This window comes from Macaca thibetana, chromosome 6 (genome assembly GCF_024542745.1).
Source record: "Macaca thibetana thibetana isolate TM-01 chromosome 6, ASM2454274v1, whole genome shotgun sequence".
Classification (NCBI taxonomy): domain Eukaryota; kingdom Metazoa; phylum Chordata; class Mammalia; order Primates; family Cercopithecidae; genus Macaca; species Macaca thibetana.
The window spans coordinates 54,818,726-54,842,107 of record NC_065583.1 but is presented as its reverse complement, the minus strand read 5'-3'; the positions used below and the strand labels follow the sequence as shown (position 1 = coordinate 54,842,107).

General features: G+C 43.9%; 1 long non-coding RNA gene and 1 other non-coding gene across 2 annotated transcripts; both read right to left on the bottom strand.

Moving 5' to 3' along the window:
- Positions 1-2,182: 2,182 nt before the first annotated feature.
- On the bottom strand, positions 2,183-23,057 carry LOC126956631 (uncharacterized). The gene is made up of 4 exons (XR_007726435.1): positions 22,646-23,057; positions 11,667-11,753; positions 5,762-5,937; positions 2,183-2,658 (listed from the first exon to the last, which is right to left on the bottom strand). It is a non-coding gene; the product is annotated as an uncharacterized LOC126956631 (long non-coding RNA).
- Positions 5,540-5,641, bottom strand: LOC126957724 (U6 spliceosomal RNA). Its single transcript, XR_007726900.1, has one exon. It is a non-coding gene; the product is annotated as a U6 spliceosomal RNA (small nuclear RNA).
- Positions 23,058-23,382: the final 325 nt, after the last annotated feature.

Below are 23,382 nucleotides of genomic sequence, written 5' to 3'. Positions count from 1 at the left end.
TCACCATGTTGGCCATGCTGGTCTCGAACTCTTGACCTCATGATCTGCCCGCCTTGGCCCCCCAAAGTGTTGGGATTACAGGTGTGAGCCACTGCGCCTGGTTTTTTGCTTTTTTAAAATTTATTTTGATTTTTTTGTAGATATGTGGTCTTTCTATATTGCCAAAATTATTGGGCTCAAGCAATCCACCCACCTCAGCCTACCAAAGTGTCGGGATTACAGGCATAAGCCACCATGCCCACCCTGGTTGTTTTAAAAAATATATTCCTTTTTCAGTCTCTACAACTTCACTGAAGACTCTATATTTGAAATATCTTTGTTTTTTCTTAACATACTACTTTTTATTCAATTCGACAAATATATGTTAAATAAATGTTTTAAGTCCTTTCCCTGTGCATCAAATTTGTCAGATCTGTGTCCAATCTAAAGTTTAAGTCCACGTGGCTCTTAATCTCTCTGAGAAGAAAAGCCTAGTAGGAAGGATAAATGATATGCTTATTCGATAAATATTTATTAAACTTCCTAATAGCAGGAATGATGCTAGGCACTAGGCATGCAAAGGTGAATTGGTCAGGGTTCTGGTGCTCCAGGACTCACTGGGTGTGATGGGAATTGTCAGTTTCAGTTGACAATAATGTTACCAGCGGAAGAGATCGGAGTCACCCTGAGTTACCAGCCGCCTGTCCAGCCGTAGATCTGTATAGGTACTCAGTAACTTTGGTTCTTGCCTCCTCAGAAGAAAGAATTCTACTGAAGGGCAAAAGGAGTGAGACAAGTTTCAGAGCAGGAGTAGAAGTTTATTTAAAACGGCTTTAGAATAGGAAAGAAGGAAAGCACACTTGGAAGAGACCCAAAGAACAAAAAGGGAGAGTCAAGTGCCCCCATTTAACTGTGATACTAGGACATTTTTTTTGAGATAGAGTCTCCCTCTGTCACAGGCTGCAGTGCAGCGGTGTGATTACAGGCATGAGCCCACCGCGCCGGCGATACTAGGACTTGTATAAGCTCACCTCTTTCCCATGATTCTTCCCTCAGGGTGGGCTGCCCGCATGCGCAGTGCCCTCCTTACCCTTTGGAACTGAGCACAGCGCAGTGTGTTTAGGGAGTTATAAGCATGTCCATCTGAGGCTTTCTTCCTTTTTCCGGTGGAGTTTACCTGGAAGATCACACTTCGCCATTTTTGCCTCTTAATATGCATGCCTAGGAAGGAAGTTTCTTTTCCCTGGGGCTTGCATTCAATTAATATTTTGATATTAACAGGTGTGGACCATCAGGAAATGCCCTTTCCCTGGCGCTGCCAAAGTATCGCACTCAGAGAGGCAATGCCGTAATTGCTGATATGCTTAGTGGGTTGGGGAGAGCCCTCTCCTGTCTGGCTCCTGCCTATCCAACTACCTGTACGTAACAATAAGACTCATTCACTGAACTTAACCAAAAAACCTCTAAGAAATGTTTGAAATTTGCATTTAGAACAGGAAATGTGTGGTCTTATAAGACATCCTCACAAAAATGTAGGACTAGGAGTTCTCTTAAGATCTTCTCTTATAACAATTATTTGAGTAATAAAGAACACTAGGCCAGGCCCAGTGACTCATGCCTGTAATCCCAGCACTTTGGGGGGCCAAGGCGGACAGATAATCTGAGGCCAGGAGTTTGAGAGGAACCTGGTCCAACATGATGAAACCCTGTCTCTACTAAAAATAAAACAATTAGCCAGCTGTCGTGGCAGGTGCATGTAATCCCAGCTACTTGGGAGGCCGAGGCAAGAGAATTGCTTGAACACGGGAGTTGGAGGTTGCAGTGAGCCGAGATTGAGCCACTGCACTCCAGCCTGGGCAATAGAGTGAGACTCCATCTCAAAAAAAAAAAAAAAAAAAAAAAACACTAATTAATTGGAGTAGAGGTCAATGAAAGGATGTTCTAGTGAGTTACAGGTTGGAACTCTAACCCAAATCACCATTTGCAATCTTACTCAATATGGCCCCAGTTTCAGGCCATTTCTTTTGGGGCACACCAGAGATCAGACAAATGCCAATAATACCTACCTCTGCCCTGAATGGGGATTTTCAGGTACAGCAAGTACAAGTATTGCTTCTTCCAGGAGACGGGGGGTTGGGTGGGAGGGGCAAAATCATACAATTAATTTTTATGATAGAGATCCCAAGAGAGAAAGTGGAGGTGATTACTGTGATTTCAGTTCAATTAGAAACACATCCTGAATGTTAGACAAAACCAAAATTGTTGGTTTCATTTGAACTTGAGAAGAATTGGAGACTATAGACTTAATTATGTTTTGCATTATAGGTTAAACAATAAACACCTATTACGTTCTTCCAGAGTTAACTGAGTCTATAATACAATGTAATCCAGTCCAATGAATGTGTTAGAATGGATACTACACATTTTGTGGGTGCTACTGCAGCTTGTATGTGTTGGCAACAGTTCTGCTTTATTTCCTGTTTTTTTTTTTTTTTTTTTTTTTTTTTTTTTTTTGTACCTTCACTGCCATATAATGATTTAGGACTTTTGCTTCCTGAGGAGGTCAGTGAGAACATTCATATCTGATACTTAACTCCAGAAGAAGATTCTTGTTTAGTTATAAGAAAGTGAATGGCTTTAGTGATGATTCACAGAAATCTCCCAAGTGATGATGGAATTCTGAAAGGAAGTATAACGTAATTTTACTTAAACACACACACACACACACACACACACACACACACACACACACTACCCAGGACAAAAAAAAAAAGCGTATAAGTTAACAGACTTCATATTTCTTCCCCAGATTCCTTAAATTATTTTCTAAAACACTGCGTTAACTTACCTTCAAATAATTTAAAACACATCAGTTGTAGCTGTTTGGAGTTCTTGTACTTCAGAAAGGACAGTGGGAAGTGGCAGATGATCATATGATCTTTATTTTACCATAAACCAGAAATTCTGTGTTAGCAGTGAAATAATACCATATTAAAGATTTGTGCTGTATTATATTAAATTAAATATTCTCTGGTCACAAGGAACTAAAAACTAAAACAGCTTAAGCAAAAAACAAAAAACCAAGGGGTGGAGGCGCTACTAGAATACCAGAGCAACTCTGAATCCAGGGAAGAGTGGGAGACCATGCCTCAAGGGGACAGAAGCCAGGGCACATCTGGAGAACTCTGTGAGCACGCACACGTGCAGAGACCTTCTCCTTAGAATGCTGCTTCAAGGGCTTCTTCAAAATGTCTACTTCCTGGAAAAGAGAAGCTAATTGTTCCTTCTTTACTCAGAGATCACCTCTGGACCAGTGAGCCATGATGATGTGATAGGATAGAACTACACAGCAGAGGCCGGGCGCGGTGGCTCAAGCCTGTAATCCCAGCACTTTGGGAGGCCGAGGCGGGCGGATCACAAGGTCAGGAGATCGAGACCACAGTGAAACCCCGTCTCTACTAAAAATACAAAAAATTAGCCGGGCGCGGTGGCGGGCGCCTGTACTCCCAGCTACTCGGGAGGCTGAGGCAGGAGAATGGCGTGAACCCGGGAGGCGGAGCTTGCAGTGAGCTGAGATCCGGCCACTGCACTCCAGCCTGGGTGACAGCGTGAGACTCCGTCTCAAAAAAAAAAAAAAAAAAAAAAAAAAAAAAAAAAAAAAAAAAAGAACTACACAGCAGAAACAAGGCTGAGAAGCATCCACTCCTGAGGACACATCAGGAAATTCTCAGAGAGAACTGGGGGCAGTCCATTGCCAACCACACATAGACTTTAATGTTATAATCACGTATTACAGCTAAAGGCAAGTTTTGCTTATTTTCTGTACTAAGTGATCATCACATTAAATGACATGCTCCTTCCTAACATTCTATTATCCAGCCTTAAAAAAAAAAAAAATTAATTAAGGCCAGGAGCGGTGGCTCATACCTCTAATCCCAGCACTTTGGGAGGCTGAGGTGGGCGGATCACCTGAGGTCGGGAGTTGGAGACCAGCCTGACTTACATGGAGAAACCCCATCTCTGCTAAAAATACAAAATTAGCCATGTGCGGTGGCTCATGCTTGTAATCCCAGCCACTGGGAAGGCTAAGGCAGGAGAATCGCTTGAACCCGGGAGGCGGAAGTTACGGTGAGCAGAGATGGCGCCATTGCATTCCAGCCAGGGCAACAAGAGCAAAACTCCGTCTCCAAAATTTAATAATAATACTACTACTAATAATAAAAACATAAATTAGCCAGGCATTGTGGTGCACGCCTGCTATAGCAGCCACTTGGGAGGCTGAGGCAGGAGAATCTCTTGAACCTGTGGGGCGGAGGTTGCAGTGAGCCAAGATGGCTCCACTGCACTCCAGCCTGGGTAACAGAGCCAGACTCCATCTCAAAAAAAGAAAAGCAAAAACAGCTTTGTTGAGACATAACTCACATATTATAAAATTCATCTACTTAAAGTGTACAGTTCAATGGGTTTTGGTATATAAAATTATTAATTTATAAAAATTGTGAAAAATAAAAATTGGACGGGCGCGGTGGCTCAAGCCTGTAATCCCAGCACTTTGGGAGGCCAAGACGGGCGGATCACGAGGTCAGGAGATCGAGACCATCCTGGCGAACACAGTGAAACCCTGTCTCTACTAAAAAAATACAAAAAACTAGCCGGGCGAGGTGGCGGGCGCCTGTAGTCCCAGCTACTTGGGAGGCTGAGGCAGGAGAATGGTGTAAACCCGGGAGGGGGAGCTTGCAGTGAGCTGAGATCCAGCCACAGCACTCCAGCCTGGGCGACAGAGCAAGACTCCATCTCAACAAAAAAAATAAATAAAGAAAAATAAAAATTATGGTAAAACATGTGCAACAAAACTTGCCATCTTCACCATTTTTTAAGTGTACAGTTTGGTGCCACTACTTACATTTATGATGTTGTGCAACCATTAGCACTATTTCCAAACTTTTTCATCACCCCAAACAAAACACTTAGAATATTGCTCTATTATAACTAGGCTTTTTTTTTTTTTTTTTGAGATAGGATCTCGCTGTGTCACTCAGGCTGGAGTGCAATGGTGTAATCATGGCTTCAAGGCTCGCTGCACCCTCGACCCTCCCAGGGTCAAGGAATCCTCCAACCTACCTCAGCCTCAGCTGGAACTACAGGTGAAAGTCAACAGGCCTGGCTAATTTTTATTTTTATTTTTATTTTTCTAGACAGAAGGCCTCAATATATGTCTAGGCTGTATTTTCTTTCCTTTATTTTTTTATTTTTTTGAGACAGAGTCTCACTCTGTCACCAGGCTGGAATGCAATGGCTGCCATCTCAACTCACTGCAATCTCTGCCTCCCGGGTTCAAGTGATAATCCATTATCCTGCGTTGGGCTCCTGAGTAGCTGGGACTACAGGTGTGCACCACCACGCCCAGCTAATTTTTGTATTTTTAGTAGAGATGGGGCTTCACCATGTTGGCCAGGATGGTCTTGATCTCTTGACTTCATGATCCCCCCGCTTCAGCCTCTCAAAGTGCTGGGATTACAAACATGAACCACTGTGCCGGCCTCCAATTTTTTTTTTTTTTTTAAATGGAGGCTTCACAAATTTGCATTTTACTTGCACAGGGACCATGCTAATCTTCTCTGTATCATTCCAATTTTAGTATATGTACAGCCAAAGGGAGCACTATAATCAGGCTTAGACTAAAAGAGTTTTGTTTGTAAAAGAGGTAGTCTAATATCCTCATCCTCTGCACATGGCTTTCCATCCCAGGTGTTCTTACAATCCCGCTGCCTGAGCTTGGTACCTGAGCTGACAGCCACAGCCTTGTGGTGACTCCTGGCATGACCTGCAGGCTCCATCCTGCTCTGCTCCTCTCCACACCCAAAGAACGCGCTGCTGGAGCTCCTTTCTCTTCTGGAGATCTCAGGGACAGAGGGAATGGCAGCGGGCACACGGGCCAGAGGCCTTCAGATACAAACCCTGCATTTTGCAAGAGTTTTGGGCCTAGACCTCGATAAAGGGATGAGGTTTCCCTTCACTATTTCCCAACTGTCAGTGAAACCCACCTCCCCCAGCCCGGAGCCCCCTTCTCCCGCTGCCCCTCCCACCTGTCCTCCGCAGCCTCCCTCCTCCCCCATGTGTCCTCCTGGAAACACCTCCCTGGCTCACATTAAGGAAAAATACACACTTAAATTAATGATCTTATCTTCAATTAGATGTCTTTTGTGAGTACTACACAGCTTATAAGAAACTATACTTCATGTCCTGGTTCCTCTCTCTTTTTAATTATAAGTCACTATTCCAGAGGCTCTGTGTCCCTTAGGGTTCTTTAGAATCAGTAACAGAAACTGATTCTGGCATAAGCAGAAAAGGACAGTATTGAAAACATTTTGGGTAGCTCACAGAATCATGGGAGGGCAAGAAGTCCAAGGTCAAAGGAGGCTACATACTGGGGTCCCAGATTGTGTCTGAGCAGGTCATTGCTGCTGCCAAGGAGGAGGAGACTCTACAGCTGCCACACTCACCAGCACGTAGGATGGTGCTGTCATCCCCACTCCTTTTTTTTTCAGAGATGGAGTCTTGCTCTGTCACCCAGGCTGGAGTACAGTGGTGTGATCTCCACTCGCTGCAACTTGTGCCTCACAGGTTCAAGCAATTCTCGTGATTTAGTCTCCTGACTAGCTGGGATTACAGGCGTGCACCACCATGCCTAGCTAATTTTTGTATTTTTAGTAGAGACATGGTTTCACCATATTGGCTGGGCTGGTCTCAAACTCCTGACCTCAAGTGACCCGCCCACCTTGGCCCCCAAAGTGTTCGGATTACAGGCGTGAGCCACAGCGTCCGGCCCTGACTGACTTTTGAAACTGGGTGTAGCTACCAGAATGGACGTGCGTCTCTTCAATTGCTTTGAGTGACTGACTCCAGAGTCAAAATTCTGGAGCTAGGGGTGGTGGCTCACACCTGTAATCCCAGCACTCTGGGAGGCCGAGGCAGCTGAATTGCTTGAACTCAGGAGTTTGAGGCCAGCCTGGGCAACATTTTTTGTCTCTGTGAAAAATACGAAAAAATAGCTGGATGTGGTGATGCGGAAGTTACAGTGAGCCGAGATCGTGCCACTGCACTTTCCTGCCTGGGTGACAGAGCGAGATCCTATATTTAAAAAAAAAAAAAAAATCTGGAGCTGGTACACCTGATTGGCGAAACCTAGGCCTGCAAAAGAAATAGGCGGCTGACATGGGTGGATGGATTTTTAGCATCTAGAGTGGGAGCAGGACCCTGTTTCTTACTAAGACTCAAATGGTGAGGAATTCCTCAAACATAGGAAGACAGTTCAGAGGGTGAGCAGTCAAAAAAATTGCAAATGTCTCCTGTAGGTAGGAAGCATCTGGTATTCTGTTCAGATCTGGGTCACAGCATTATTTCATCTAACTTAGAAAACTATTCTAAACTAAAGTCAGTTGGCCTACCTTTCCTTCTGTTATTAAAATTAAAAAAGATACACTTGGACAATTTCTTCTACCAAGTTATTATAGCGAGGTAAAAATTCTGGCATCAAAACTCCATAGTTTTTTATAGTTTGTCTTCTTTTCCAAGTTTACATTGTTGCTTTTGAAATATAACTATGGAGCAAGTCTTTTCATAGTAAGCTTAGCTACAGCTTATCTCTCAGATTCTAATCGGATTCATATTCTAAGCCAATATTTACAGTTTTGAAATTTCCAGAGTTTATTTTCTATTTTCCTATTGCCTTTCCTTTTTTAAGCTGGCACTGTTAAGTTTTTTAAAGTATATGGCGTGTATTACTACGAGTTAGAAAAAGAGAAGAAAGAAGTCAGAACAAGAAAGAAGTGTAGGGAAAAAATAACGTGTTTTTTTAAAAAAAATTGCATCCTAGGTTAGCAAGATTTTTTTTCTTTCTCTTTTTCTTTCTTTTCTTTTCTTTTTTTTTTTTAGTGAAACAAACACCAGTTTATCCAGATAGCATTATTTCTCAGGCAAATAGGATAATCATATGTCTGGTGATAGCTAGTCTGATAGCTAGTCTGTATTTGTTTACTCATTAGAAAGTTCACTGATTATTCTGTGAAATCTTAAAATCTTAGTCTGCTTAGCTGATGTCCTATTTATTCTATATCTCTTTAATGAGTAAGGGATTTGAGCTGTCACTACTGTTTCAATTAAATGTCCCCTTTCACCATTTCCTGTGGCTTTATGGTGAAATACTCTACATTTACTGAATAATTTGGCATCCCATTTTCTGCCCCCAAATCCTTAAATAAAATTGATGAGAGAGGAATTAGGTACCTAATTCCTACACTGAGGAATTAGGTACCTGTTGATCATTAGACAACTGTCAATTACAAAACAGACTGGATTCCAGACCTATTTTCCTGGATAAAGAGGAAAAGATGTTTTAGGTAAGATAACAGGGATCAGCGAAGGAGAGAGCATTGCTGACGGAGAGAGGAGGTAATTTATGTAATCTCTTTTCAGTTTTAGAAATTCATGGCTTAAGGTGCTGCTGAAGCCTGTTCTTGCCGCTTCCTAAGAAGGCAAATGTCTCTGGCCTCCTCAAGCTAGAGGGTGCAGGAAGAAACTGACGTTGGCGGCAAGGGGTGACCAGCCAGATGGTGGGGCATGGAGGCGAGAGTGGGGGTGGAGTGAGGGTGCTAATTAGCTTTTCTTGCCTCGCCAGGAGCCAGTGACAAGCAGATGGCTGCACACTTAATGCCACCCTTTTTCTGTCTAGCAGGCAGTAGTGGTTGGTCTTGTGGTCATGTAGAGAGCACGCATTGTTTTGTTTTTTTTTTTTCTCTTCAAAATGTGGATGTGGTGTGGGGACACACAAAGGGAAAATCTAGATTATAATATTATGTGTATCTAAGAAAAATAGATCTTATCTCCTTCCATTTTTTGCAATAACTAGGTGCCTGTTTATAGTTTCACAACATCAACTGAAAGTGATTTATTCTTTCTATTACAAAAGTCAATTTAAATTAATCAAACTGTTCCAGGATATGTAAGAAATAATTACTAAAACAATACAACTGGCTATGAAATCCAAACTCAAGCCATAGCGTCTTGTGTTTGGAGAGAGGTTGGGTTACTAATAATGCAGGTCTTTCCTGGCACATCCTGTTAGTTTCTGCGTCTTGATCATTTCATAATTTCTCTAGAGCCGACTATAGTAACAGTAACTGAAAGTTTGTTAAATTGAATCAAGTTATAGTAAGTCAATCACTACACACACTATTCAATATTTGTGTAAATATTGACTCCATGCCAATATAAACATTAGTGAGTATGGCAAGGTAAAACAGTTAACATTTTGAAAATGCAATGTGTAACAAGCAGTGATTTTTAGTATAATGCCTTATGGGCTAAATTAAATAGTTCCTTTCAGAATTGGGAAGCAAGGATCCTAATATCTATTTTTGTAGGGGAAGACAAAGGAATAAATATGTACTTGAGTACTACCCTTGTGTCAGATACCCTTGGCATATGCTAACATATTCAAGTCTTTCAACATCCCTATATGGTAGTTCTTTCTCTGCTTTTTACAGATGAGAAAATGACGGTTTGCAGATGTTAAGTAACTTGCTAGGGGTCACAAAGGGACTGACTGAGTAGGATTTACACGTGGGTATGCCTGACTGTCCTGCTGTCCTGTGCTGTCTTGCTTTTATTTACCTGATCCTCAAAACCTCATTATTCCCTCAAATGCTCCCAGTTTTATCTGTCTAGTGATTGGTAAAATTAGCCCACTGTATCTCCAAAGCATTCTCCACACTTCTTGTTGCTCCCAGTCCAAAGGCCAGAATGAGATCTGTAGCCAGATTTTCTTTTTTTTTCTGTCCCCCAGGCTGGGTGCAGTGGCACGGTCTCAGCTCACTGCAACCTCTGCCTCCTGGGTTCAAGCAATTCTCCTGCCTCAGCCTCCTGAGTAGCTAGGATTACAGGCGTGTGCCGCCACTACCGGCTAATTTTTGTACGTTTAGTAGAGATGGGGTTTCACCACGTTGGTCACGCTGGTCTCGATCTCCTGACCTCAAGTGATTCACCCACCTTGGCCTCCCCAAATGCTGGGATTACAGGCATGAGCCACCGCGCCTGACCCAGATTTTCTTTTTTCTTTTTTTTTCTGAGACAGAGTCTCGCTCTGTCGCCGAGGCTGGAGTGCAGTGGCACGATCTTGGCTCACTGCAACCTCCGCCTCCCAGGTTCAAGCAATTCTCTGCCTCAGCCTCCCCAGTAGCTGGGATTACAGGCACCCACCACCGTGCCCCACTAAGTTTTGTACTTTTAGTAGAGACGGGGTTTCACCATCTTGGCCAGGCTGGTCTTGAACTCCTGACTTCGTGAGCCACTTGCCTTGGCCTCCCAACCAGATGTTTGAAGGCTTAACTTTCCTACATTCAGATCATTTTTGGACTTTAATGGTGTATTGCCCGTGATCTATCACAGAGCAATAGTTCTGTTCCTAATGTGCAATTCTGTAATCTCATTTTACCAAATTCCCAAACCTTCACATTCATCTTGTGCCTGTTAATATGTGATGCAGGTATCTTATTAGCTGAACATCTTTTAGCTCTAGTAACATGTCTAATGTTAACTAGATTATATTTGAGGCAGCTGCTACATCCATGGCTCGTTCTCTCATTGCTTAGCACACTACACAGTATTTAAAGTATGCATTTTAATTAAGTGGTTGATTTCCTCCAGTTTCTCCATCAATTGTCATGACCAGTTGATGAAGCATTTGACATGACACAGTAAACTTGAAACTGAAATAGTCTGGTGGTATTTAGAGACAGTAAGTCTTACATTACATGTTATTTACTATATTTGGTACTATCTGAGCACAAATAGATACATGTTCACTAAAATAAACATTACAGATCAATTTCTTATTTTTAGACAAAAATAACAGGAAATAAGATACATTCCACATGTAATTATTTTTTGTTTTGAAAATGTTTATGTTTTGAAAAGTTTCAAAAGTATGTGTCTCTTGATTTGTGTCCATTAGGGTGCTTTACTCAAAGGAAGTATGCACAAGTATCTCTTTGATATGGTAGATTCATTATGAGGAATAAGAGTCTGGTGAAAGATCAGGGTACTTAGATCTTCCATTGTCCTGTGTTGGTTCTACTTGCATATGGCAGTAGACAGAAAGATGACATCATTGCACCATTGCATTGTCCCCCGGGGAGACATTCTGCTGCCTTAGAGTCAAGATTTAGTTGAAAAGGTAGAAAAAAAAGCAATATGTTGGGTTCCAAATGACCGCTATAGTAGTTCATAGGAAGAATAGCATCTTTTTTTTTTTTTTTTTTTTTTTGAGATGGAGTCTCGCTCTGTCGCCCAGGCTGGAGTGCAGTGGCCGGATCTCAGCTCACTGCAAGCTCCGCCTCCCGGGTTCACGCCATTCTCCTGCCTCAGCCTCCCGAGTAGCTGGGACTACAGGCGCCCGCAACCTTGCCCGGCTAGTTTTTTGTATTTTTTTTAGTAGAGACGGGGTTTCACCGGGTTAGCCAGGATGGTCTTGATCTCCTGACCTCATGATCCGCCCGTCTCGGCCTCCCAAAGTGCTGGGATTACAGGCGTGAGCCACAGCGCCCGGCAAGAATAGCATCTTAATTCATCTGCAGTGAAGCAGATATTTTGATTCACTGTAATTTAAAAAATAAAAATGGTGGACTGACACTTCTAACTTCATGACTTCCCTTTTCCTTATGACAATAGAGAATTCATTTCTCCATCCTTCACTTTGAGATCAACCCAACTTAAATCTGTTGAAGGAAGTAAATAGTGAATGAAAGTAACTAAGAAGTTACTATTGGAGAAATGAAACCAATTTCTTATAAATGACACCAGGTTCCTGAAAATCTTATGAAGAAGTTGATTCAGGTTACCACAGGGTGATTTTCCCAAATGAATGCCACAGTGACTACTGAACTTTTCTTTTATTTTCTCTTCTCTTCTCTTCTTTTTTCTTTTCTTTTCTTTTTTTTCCAAGTCTTGCTCTGTTGCCCAGGCTGGAGTGCAGTGGTGCTATCTTGGCTCACTGCAACGTCCACCTCCTGGGTTCAAGCGGTTCTCCTGCCTCAGCCTCCTGAGTAGCTGGGATTAGAGGTGCGTGCAAGCAAGCCTGGATACTTTTTGTATTGTTAGCAGAGACAGGGTTTCGACCAAGTACGGTGGCTCATGCCTGTAAATCTAAAACTTTGGGAGGCTGAGGCGGGTGAATAGCCTGAGGTCAGTAGTTCAAGACCAGCCTGGCCAACGTGGTGAAATCCCAGCCTTACTAAAAATGCAAAAATTAGCTGGGTGTGGTGGCGGGCACCTGTAATCCCAGCTACTCGGAAGGCTGAGATAGGAGAGTTGCTTGAACCCAGGAGACAGAAGTTGCAGTGAGTTAGCTCACACCACTGCACTCCAGCCTGGGCAACAGAGCAAGATTCTGCCTCAAAAAAAAAAAAAAAAAAAAAAAAAAAAGAGACAGGGTTTCATTATGTTGGCCAGGCTAGTCTCGAACTCCAGACCTCAGGTGATCCATCCGCCTCAGTCTGCAAAAGTGCTGGGATTACAGGCATAAGCCAATGCACCCAGCCGATGTTTTTCTTTTTAAAGATCTGTTTCATAATACTTTATTCATATTCCAATCTTTCCAAGACAAAAATGACAACAACCCTCTTCAAGTCACTTGTTTCACTCTTTCTTCTTCTTTTTTTTTTTTTCGAGACAGAGTCTCACTCTGCAGCCCAGGCTGGAGTGCAGTGGTGCGATCTCGGCTCACTGCAAGCTGTGCCTCCTGGGTTCACCCCATTCTCCTGCCTCAGCCTCCCGAGTAGCTGGGACTACAGGCGTGCTCCACTATGCCCGGTTAATTTTTTATTTTTAGTAGAGACGGGGTTTCAGCATATTGGTCAGGCTGGTCTTGCACTCCTGACCTTGTGATCTGCCTGCCTCAGCCTCCCAATATTTTCATTTTTTATCATGGTGGAATGTATTGTACATATAGTAAAATCCACAGATCTTAAGTGTACAATTTAATGTCTTGGTAATTGTATGTACCCATGTACCCATGACTTTATTCAAGGTATAGAACATTCCTGTGGTTCCAGAAGGTTTTTTTTTATTTTCTTCTTTTCTTTTCTTTTTAATTTTTTTTTTTTTTTTTTTTTTTTTTTTGAGACGGAGTCTCACTCTGTCCCCCTTGCTGGAGTGCAGTGGCCGGATCTCAGCTCACTGCAAGCTCCGCCTCCCGGGTTCAGGCCATTCTCCTGCCTCAGCCTCCCGAGTAGCTGGGACTACAGGCGCCCGCCACCTCGCCCGGCTAGTTTTTTTGTATTTTTTAGTAGAGACGGGGTTTCACTGTGTTAGCCAGGATGGTCTCGATTTCCTGACCTCGTGATCCACCCGTCTCGGCCTCCCAAAGTGCTGGGATTACAGGCTTGAGCCACCACGCCCGGCCTTCTTTTTAATTTTTTTAAATTTATTTTTATTTTTATTTTTTTGAGGAGTCTCACTCACTCCATTACCCAGGCTGGAGTGGAGTGGCACGATGTCAGCTCACTGAAACCTCTACCTCCGGGGCTCAAGCGATTCTCCTGCCTCAGCTTTCCAAGTAGCTGGGATTACAGGCATGCGCAAGCACGCCTGGCTAATTTTTGTTATTTTTAGTAGAAACGGAGTTTCACCATGTTGGTTAGGCTGTTCTCGAACTACTGATTTCAAGTTATCTGCCCACTTTGGCCTCCCAAAGTGCTAAGATTACAGGCGTGAACCACCGTACCTGGTCAATTTTTTTTAGTAGGAACGGGGTTTTACCATGTTGGCCAGTCTGGTCTCAAACTCCTGATGTCAAATGATACGCCCACCTCAGCCTACCAAAGTGCTGGGATTATAGGCATGAGCTACTGCACCAACCATTTTATTTGTTTTTATTTTTTTATTTTTTATTTATTTATTTTTTTCCGAGACTGAGTCTCGCTCTTGTTGCCCAGGCTGGAGTGCAATGGCACGATCTCCGTGCGCTCACTGCAACCTCTGCCTCCCGGGTTCAAGCTATTCTCCTGCCTCAGCCTCTGGAGTAGCTGGGACTACAGACGCGTGCCACCTCGCCCAGCTAATTTTTGTATTTTTAGTAGAGACGGGGTTTCACCATGTTGGCCGCCTCGCCCTCCCAAAGTGCTGGGATTACAGGAGTGAGCCACCGCACCGGGCCTTTATTTTTATTTTTATTTTTGAGACGGAGTTACCCTCTTGTTGCCCAGGTTGGAGTGCAGTGACGCGATCGTGGCTCACTGCAATCTCCACCCCGCGGGTTCAAGCGATTCTCCTGCCCCAGCCTCCCCAGTAGCTGGGATTACAGGCATGCACCACCAGGCCAGGCTAATTTTGTACTTTATCAGTAGAGACCGGGTTTCTCCATGTTGGTCACGCTGGCCTTAAACTCCCGACCCTCAGGTTATCCTCCCCACCTCAGGTTATCAGCCCGCCTCGGCCTCTCAAAGTGCTGGGATTACAGGCGTGAGCCACCACACCCAGGACTTTTTTTTTTTTTAGACGGTGTTTTGCTGTTGTCGGCAAAACTGGAGTGCTATGGCCTGATCTCAGCTCACAACAACCTCCACCTCCTGGGTTCAAGCGATTCTCCAGTCTCAGCCTCCTGAGTCGCTAGGGCTACCAGTGCCCCACCAAGCCCAGCTAATTTTTGTATTTTCAGTAGAGATGGGGTTTCACCATGTTGGCCAGGCTGGGCTCCAACTCATGACCTCAGGTGATCCACCCACCTCAGCCTCCCAAAGTGCTGGAAGCCACCACTCCTGGCCTTTTTTTTTTTTTTAAATAGAGATGGGAGGTCTCACCATATTGCCCAGGCTGGTTTTGAACTCCTGAGCTCAAGCCATCCTCCCACCTCAGCCTCCCGAAGTGCTGGGATTATAGGTGTGAGCTACCACGTTGGGCCCAGAGAGTTTCCTAATGACCCCTTTCAGTCAATTCTCAACCCTGTAGGAAATCACTGTTCTGATTTCTTTCACCATAAATTAGATTTATTTGTTCTTAAACTTAAATAAGTAAATCTTACAAGATGTACCCTTTATTACCTGGCTTCTATGGCTCATTATAATGTTTATGAGATTCAACCATGTGGTTGGTGTACCTGCCATTCCTTTTTTTAAATTGCTAAATAGTACTTATACCACAATCCATTTTTCTATTCTCCTGTTGAGGAACATTTGAATCTTTTTCAGTTTTGGCTATGTAGGGAGTAAAAACTTTCCCCTACTCTTAGCTTCTGTGGCTGGGCCTGAGAATTAAACTGACCTGATACATTTCTTTGTGGCGCAATCTCAGCTCACTGCAACTTCTGCCTCCCGGGTTCAAGCAATTCTCTGCCTCAGCCTCCTGAGTAGCTGGGATTACAGGCACCTGTCCCCACACCTGGCTAATTTTTATATTTTTAGTAGAGATGGGGTTTCACCATGTTGACCAGGCTGGTCTTCAACTCCTGACCTTGTGATCCACCCGCCTCAGCCTCCCAAAGTATTGGGATTACAGGCGTGAGCCACTGTGCCCACCCAACCTGAGACATTTCAATAGGATAAAAGTATACAAATTTTACTTAATTTTTTTTAGTGTACCAGAGGCTTCATAAGAAAAAACGAAGACTGAAGAAGTGGTTAGGACTGAGAGTTTATATACATTTCTTTTCTTTTATTTTTTTTGAGATGGAGTTGCACTCTGTTGCCCAGGCAGGAGTGCAGTGGTGTGATCTCACATTGCAACCTCCATCTCCTGGGTTTAAGCAGTTCTCCTGCCTCAGCCTACTGAGTAGCTGGGATTACAGGTGCCCGCTACCATGCCCAGCGAATTTTTGTATTTTTAGTAGAGATGGGGTTTCGCCATGTTGACCAGGCTGGTCTCGAACTCCTGACCTCGTGATGCACCCGCCTTGGCCTCCCGAAGTGCTAGGATTACAGGCGTGAGCCACTGCGCCCGGCCGAGAGTCTTTTCTACATCTGCTGTAATTCCCAATTGGCTTCAGCTCAAAATAATCAATATGCCAAAGCGACATATTCTGGGGTGGCATGTTCTGAACCCCTTCAGCTCTTATGAGCAAAGCTACTATAAACTTCTTGTTCAAGTCTTTTAGTGTACTTACGCTTTCTTTTTTTTTTTTTTTTTTTTTTTTTTTTTTTGAGACAGAGTCTCGCTCTGCCGCCCAGGCTAGAGTGCAGTGGCGTGATCTTGGCTCACTGCAAGCTCCGCCTCCCAGGTTCACGCCATTCTCCTGCCTCAGCCTCCCCAGTAGCTGGGACTACAGGCGCCCGCCACCTCGCCTAGCTAGTTTTTTTTTTTTGTATTTTTTAGTAGAGACAGGGTTTCACCGTGTCAACCAGGATGGTCTCGATCTCCTGACCTCGTGATCCGCCCGTCTCGGCCTCCCAAAGTGCTGGGATTACAGGCTTGAGCCACCGCGCCCGGCCGTACTTATGCTTTCATTTGTCTTGGGAGTGGAACTGCTGGACTACAGGACTCATTTTTACCTTTATAAAGAACTGTCGAACAATCCCTCCCTCCCTCCCTCCCTCCCTCCTTCCCTCCCTCCCTCCCTCCCTCCTTCCCTCCTTCCTTCCTTTCCTTCTCTCTCTCTCTCTTTCTTTCTTTCATAGGGAGTCTGGCTGTATTGCCTAGGCTGGAGTGCAGTGGCGTGATCTCGGCTCACTGCAACTTCTGCCTCCTGGGTTCAAGAGATTCTCCTACCTCAGCCTCCACAGTAGCTGAGATTACAGGCGCCCACCACCATGCTTGGCTAATTTTTTTTTTTTTTTTTTTTTTTTTTTTTAAGTAGAGATGGGCTTTCACCATGTTGGTCAGGCTGGAGAACTGTCAAACAATTTCTGAAGTGGTTGTACTATTTTACACTCCCATCAATAGTATATAAAAGTTTCAGTTGCTCCTATACTCTGTATGTAAATTGGAGAAGTCCCTATTTACTTTTCAGTGTCATCTCTTTTCAGAGACTTTAACAGAATATATTTTGTAGCATTAAATTCCAAGTATGTGGGCAACCAAATCCTGGATAATTCTTGCCCAGTTACCAATATAAATTCTCAACATGGCTGGGCGCGGCGGCTCATGGCTGTAATCCCAGCACTTTGGGAGGCCGAGGCGGGCGGATCACAAGGTCAGGAGATATAGACCATCCTGGCTAACACGGTGAAACCCCGTCGCTACTAAAAATACAATAAATAAATACATAAATAAATAAAATTAGCTGGGCGTGGCAGCGTGCGCCTGTAGTCCCAGCTGTTGGGGAGGCTGAAGCAGGAGAATGGCATGAACCTCAGAGGCGGAGCTTGCAGTGAGCCGAGATCGCGTCACTGCACTCCAGCCTGGGTGACAGAGCAAGACTCCGTCTCAAAAAAAAAAAAAAAAATTCTCAACGTACACAAATACAAATATTTCATACAAAATATAGTCATCTCATTTTACATTATAGTTTTATTCCTGAAAAACTTATACAGCTAATTTGTGTAATTCAAATCATTAACTGAATACATTTTCCCCTACTTCCATGTCCAGTTCAAATGGTCCTCTTGCAGGATGTTCTATCATGTTGTCCTTAACTGAAGTGAGTCCTTCTTTAAATTTTAGCAGTTTCAGTGATTTGACACTTGTCATCAATGTCAATCCCTTGGGGCTTCATAATTTATGGCATCATTGCTTACCCTATTTAATCACATGTAAACATTTTATTTCCACACACACACAGAAAAAAAAAAATTCAGTGCCTTCACTGAGGGAAGGAACTATCTTATACTTAAAAACAAACAAACAAACAAACAAACAAAACAAAAAACTCCTAGGCCAGGCATGGTGGCTCACGCCTATAATCTCAGCACTTTGGGAGCCTAAGGCAGAGGACTGCCTGAGCCCAGGAGTTGGAGACCAGCCTGGGCAACATGGCAAGACCTCGTTTCTTTTTAAATTTGAAACAAAACAAAACAAAACAAAACTCAATCATCCAGTGGAGTGCCTTGCACATAGGAGGTACTCTAGCATTTCCTGCTTCATTGGTTTTTCTGTTTTTGTTTTGCTTTAGGCAAGGTATAACTGTTATGATAGCTTAAGTAATTTACTTTTTAAAAATTATATGGTAATTTTATCAATTTTCCATTTTTCTTGACTAATGTAAGCCAGGCCTAAATTAAGATTATTGACTAAAATACACTTATCTTACCACTTTACAAATCCCTAGTTTAAAGCACCTCCTGCTTGGTGTGGTTTGAAATAAAACCATGGGGAATTAGAGATTCTGTCTGAGTTTCCCTCTAATTCTCCCTGGGGGCTGTGGGTTGCCATTTACAGCCCTCCACAAGGTTCTGAGTCCTTTTGCCAGTCCCTGGAGGCTGACATTCTTAGAAGCCCAGCTCAGAGATCATCTTGTCTGCTCCCTCCTCCTGCACACAGAAACTTGCTCCATCCTTGACATGCCTACACCGCTTTGTTCATGCCTGTTTAGTACTTGACACTTCGAGGCATAATTTATTATATACATGTTTGCCTGCCTGTAGCTGGGCCTTTGAGCTTCTCCAAGCAGGGATCATGTACCTTAGACATTCCTTGCTTGGCATGTAGTAAGTGTTCAACAAATGTTTGTTGAATAAATGCACGGATTAATGAGTGAGCAAATAAATAAGACTCTTTTTTTTTTGAGACAGAGCTCTTGTTGCCCAGGCTGGAGTGCAGTGGCATGATCTCGTCCCACTAATTTTAGCCCCGGCTAATTTTTATATTTTTAGTAGAGACGGGGTTTCACCATGTTGGCCAGGCTGGTCTTGAGCTCCTGACCTCGGGTGATCTGCCCACCTCGGCCTCCCAAAGTGCTGCGATTACAGGTGTGAACCACCGCATCCAGCTGGTTTTTCTAAAATATGTGAATCTCTGGGCATTTAGGCCTGAAGGAGACTCGTTTCTTACTCAAGCTCCGTGAAGTACATATACATATGCCATGTTGTTTTTGTTTGTTCAGCCTCTCCTTATCCCTTTTTAGGATGAATTCCTCATTCTTGTGGGAATCCCATCTGGTTTACTGTCACTCGACTCTCCTTCACCCATATATTTTTTTTTTCTTTGAGACGGAGTCTTGCTTCATTGCCCAGGCTGGAGTACAATGGCATGATCTCAGCTTACTGCAACCTCTGCCTCCTGGGTTCAAGTGATTCTCCTGCCTCAGCCTCCTGAGTGTCTGGGATTACAGGTGCCGCGCCCACCACCGCACCCAGCTAATTTTTGTATTTTTAGTAGAGATGGGGATTCGCCATGTTGGCCAGGCTGGTCTTGAACTCCTCACCTCAGGTGATCCGCACGCCTCAGCCTCCAAAAGTCGTGAGATTACAAGCGTGAGCCACCGCTCCCAGCCATTCACCCCTATTTTTTTTTAATTTTAAAATTTTTGTTCTTATTTTCAAAATTTAAAACCCCTACCTATATATATATACACATAAAAAAATAACAATTTTGAGCAGTATAAAACCTTCAGGTGGCTGTGCTATAAGAACAATCCTCTTAAAGATGGTAAATATACTTTAAAACTCCTAAGCTTTTTTTTTTTTAAACACGAAAATCAAAATCAGACTTGGAAGACATTCTGGATAATCACTCAACCTTCTAAAACATAATGCCTACACTTTTATAATAACTGGAAAAAGTATCAAGTTTGTAAAATATATTTAGTCAAACAACCTGTTCCAGGACATCATGTATTCAGTTATTTTTTCATTCATCCATTCAGCAAACATATATTGAAGAGATATCATTTAGCAATTTTTTGTTTTATTTTGTGTCACAGTCCTAGCTATCCTATTTGTTTGCAATGTATACTCAGTTATCTGCCAGCTGTCGCTCCCCTCTCCGGAGACAAAAGTGGGTTACTGCTAAGCTTTCAGTCTCTCCTCCCCCTTTCTTCTCACCCAATCCTAGTATGGCCCCTTCTCCCCAGATGTCTTATGTATCCTATATTTTTCTGTCCCAGATCCAAATGACATACATAAAGTAGGACAAATGTCAATTGAGTTCTTTATATGTAGTGAGGTAGTTGTGGGAGGAGTATGGGCGAGGGAAATGATGGCATGGCATGTTGAGACTTGGTGGGGTTATATATGGTCTAACCAATAATGAGGACATGTGCCCTGAGAAGTAAATGGAGGTGTGTAGTGAAAACAAAGGCAGGAGATTTGAAATCACCACTATCCTAATAAATGCAGAAGGGTTGTCACTTACAAACTTACACCTTGTTACTTCCAATTCATTGGGGAAACTTTGGAGGGATAAGATTTCAGGAATTACTTGAATAAAGGGAGCTTGACTCACTTAGTATGAGAGTACAGAAGGCCATATTCCAGGTTTAGCATTAGGTATGGGAAACACCTAGAGAATAAGGAAAGTGTATATTTTGTAAAGTACCTGACTAAAAATGTGCACGATTGTCTAATTCTTGTGTGTGTGTGTTTGTGTTTTTTTTTTTTTTTTTTTTTTTTTTTTTGCTACAGAGTTTTGCTCTTGTTGCCACGCTGGAATACAATGGCGCTACCTGGGCCCACTGCGACCTCCAGCTCCTGGGATGAAACGATTCTCCTGCCTCAGCCTCCCAAGTCGCTGCGATTACAGGTGCCTGCCACCACGCCCAGCTAATTTTTTGTATTTTTAGTAGAGATGGAGTTTCACTATATTGGCCAGGTTGGTCTCAAACTCCTGGCCTCAAGTGATCCACCTGCCTCATCCTCCCAAAGTGCTGGGATTACAAATGTGAGCCACTATGCCCGGCCACAATTACCTAATGCTAAGGCTTCAAGATTTTCCATTCTTTTTTCTTGGTTTTGACTGGAAACACATGATTACTATTAGTAAGAGTTACTATTTAGCCTTCACATGTTATATGTCTAACGCACTGCATAAATTGTTTTATTAAATCTACACAAATCCTGTGCAAGTAGAAATCATCCCCATTTTCTTTTCTTTCTTTTTTTTTTGTTTTGAGATGAGTTTCGCTTCTGGAGTGCAATGGCACGATCTCGGCTCACGGCGACCTCCACCTCCCAGGTTAAAGCGATTCTTCTGCCTCAGTCTCCCGAGTAGCTGGGATTAGAGGCATGTGCCACCAGTCCCGGCTAATTTTATAGTCTTAGTAGAGACGGGGTTTCTCCATGTTGGTCAGGCTGGTCTCAAACTCCTGACCTCAGGTGATCCGCCGGCCTCCGCCTCCCAAAATGCTGGGATTACAGGCTGAGCCACCACGCCCGGCTGGTTTTCTCATCAGTAATTTAGATTTTAAAGTTCCTTTTAAGATTACTTGAATACTTAAAGTCGAAGCTTTTCGGTTCTTAAATTCTCAACGAGGTTAAGAAAGGAGGTATTTCATGGCCGGGCGCGGTGGCTCACGCCTGTAATTCTAGCACTTTGGGAGGCCGAGGTGGAAGGATTGCCTGAGCTCAGGAGTTCGAGACCAGCCTGGGCAACACGTTGAAACATCGTCTCTACTAAAATACAAAAAATTAGCCGACTGTGGTGGCGCTGGTCCCACCAGGCAGGAGAATCGCTTGAACCCAGGAGGTGGAAGTTGCAGTGAGCCGAGATTGTACCATTGCACTCCAGCCTGGGCGACAAAGCGAGACTCCGTCTCCCTGCCACCCTTCCCCCACCCCCCAAAAAAAGAAAGAAGATATTTCAGGAAACCGGACAGGAAATAGAACCATTAATAAGGAGAATGGTCATAATTCACAGAGTGCCAGAAATTCATCTGTGATGAATATGCAGCTCCCAGTGTTCTTCACTAATTCTTATGTACATGACTTGATTAATAGTTAAAAGAATATCCTGGTCTTCATTTCTGCCATTTTTAAAGTAAGTAACCATTAATTACAGAAGCGTTCCTAACAGTTGGTAAGGTGGCCATCTAGGGTATAGTTAAGGGCCAGACTCGAGTCAATTAGAATCCTGGGACCTGTCAAAAGCAGTCCCGTCTGTCGCCTGCTGGGCAGCTATAAAATGGATGTTTTTTTTTTGTTTTTTTCAGACGGTGTCTCTGTCACCCAAGCTGGAATACGGTGTCTCTGTCACCAAGCTGGAGTGCAATGGTGCCATCTCGGCTCACTGCAACTTCCCCTTCCCGGGTTCGAGGGAATCGCCCACCTCAGTCTCCCAAGTAGCTGGGATTACAGGCACCCGCCATCATGCCCGGCTAATTTTTGTATTTTTGTAGAGATGGGGTTTCACCATCTTGGTCAGGCTGGTCTTGAACTCCTGACCTCAGGTGATCCTCCCACCTCTCCGCCTCCCAAAGTGTCGAGATTACAGGCGTGAGCCACCGCGCCCGTCAGGATGAATTTTCAAATAGATACAATCCAGTTTCCTATATCACACGGCGGTTGTGTGGATGGGTAATCCATGAAAAGCCTAGTGCTGGCACTCAGTCCCAATAAACGTTAGCCTAAAAACTAGGAACTTTTCAAAGGGATGAAATGTGCTTTCTATTAGAAGTAGCTGCCAGTGACATCTTGGGAGCCTCTTTTTAAAAGCAAAAAATTATTTCATCTTAAATTTCCACATGTTCAGATTTTTATGCATCTGATTTTAAGAGAGTATGAAACAGCTTGCGCTCATATTTACTCACCGTCATATGTTAATCGTATCATTTCTAAGCTGTTTTTGATTTTACAAACCCTTAAGAAACAAACGGATTAGGAACCGCCCATTAACACTGGTAGCAAATGATTTAAAATCAGGGTTGCTGGTTTTTCTGTGATAAATAATCTGTCGGCTTCAAGACGCACAGATCTCAATTTCATGGAAAGAAGTTGCCTGATATAATTTTCCACCCGAGAGAAAAATAAAGGCTGGTACTTGGAACCTGCAAGCAGTGCGTTTGGAACTCCGGACTCAAGTGCCTATTACGTAATTCCACAGCGTCCCAGCCTCCAAGCCGTTTCCCGAGCCCTCCACAGGAACAGGGATAAGGTTACCACGCCCGCGGTGGCCGGGGACTCTGAGTTTCGCGTGTGGCTTTTAGGAACGTTTATATTTGAATTTCCCTGAACCGCCGAGTGTGGGCGGTGGCGCAGATCCGCCCCGGAAACCTCCGGGCTCCTTCCCGCCTTTCGCAGGCCCGGCCCCTCCAAGGGGACCCCGCGGGGCGGCGGGAGGGCCCGGAGGGCGCTGGGCCCAGGGCCGCGCGGGTGGGCAGTCCCGGGCGTCCTTCCTTGCAGCCCTGAGTCCCGTCCGGGCACCGCCCAGGCGGGCGTGCCGAGCGGACGGTTGCCCGAGTGCCAGATTTTAAATTTACAGGCCCGGCCTCCGGGCCGCCGAAGCACGCTGCCCGTTCCCCATTGGCCGATGACGGTCACGTGGAGG